The 801-nt window shown below is 46.7% G+C and overlaps 1 protein-coding gene across 1 annotated transcript in view; it reads left to right on the forward strand.

The window, feature by feature from the left end:
• KALRN (kalirin, RhoGEF kinase) overlaps positions 1–801 on the forward strand; it is a 583131-nt gene that overhangs the window by 124766 nt on the left and 457564 nt on the right. The gene's annotated exons all lie outside the window — the stretch shown is intronic.

Raw genomic sequence — 801 nt, forward strand, 5'->3', positions numbered from 1 at the left:
AAAAAAATAAAGTTTTATTGGAACATAGCCATTTGTGTTTGTTCAGGTAGTATATTAGTTTCACATTGATGCTGTAACATGTCACCACAAACTTGGTGGCTTATGACAACAAACACTTACTAACTCAGTTCTGGAGGCCAGCAGTCAGTTTCACTGGGCAGAAGTCAAGGTGTCAGCAGGGCTGTGCTCCCTCCAGAGGCTCTAGGGAAGAATCTGTTCCTTGCCTCTCCCGGCTTCTGGTGGCTGCTGGCATTCCCTGGCTTGTGGCCACATCACTGTGCTCTCTGCCTCCATGGTTACATTGTCTTTTCCTCTTCTGTGTGTGTCAAATCTCCCTCTGCCTCTCTCTTTTAAGGATACCATGACTACATTTAGGGTCTACCCAGATAATCTAGGATAACCTTCCCATCTCAAGATAGTTAACTTAATCATATTTGCAAAGTCTTTGCCATGATATATAGTGGTTCATTATTCCCTGGCAGGATTATGAAGCAGCGACAAAATTCCCAGATGGGTCTCTTGAAACAGTTGATGTTTAGAGATTGGGGGATTGAGTGGGATGGTCCTGCTCAGCATGTTGCTGTCCTCTGTAGATTCTCAGATTTGGGTTCCAAGTAGAGAAAGGCACCAGCAGGGATATCCATGGTCCCTGGTTCTGTCTTACTGAGCTGACTTAGACCTGCTCACCAGGGTCCATCTGTGTCATGTCCCTCATGGTGATACATAACAGAGACCTCAGTTACAGCTCCAAGGGCTACGAGTGTGGGTGGTTCTCCCCAAGAGCCCTCGTGGGGTACCTGG

This window comes from Propithecus coquereli, unplaced genomic scaffold (genome assembly GCF_000956105.1).
Source record: "Propithecus coquereli isolate 6110/MARCELLA unplaced genomic scaffold, Pcoq_1.0 Scaffold10, whole genome shotgun sequence".
In the NCBI taxonomy this organism is placed as follows: domain Eukaryota; kingdom Metazoa; phylum Chordata; class Mammalia; order Primates; family Indriidae; genus Propithecus; species Propithecus coquereli.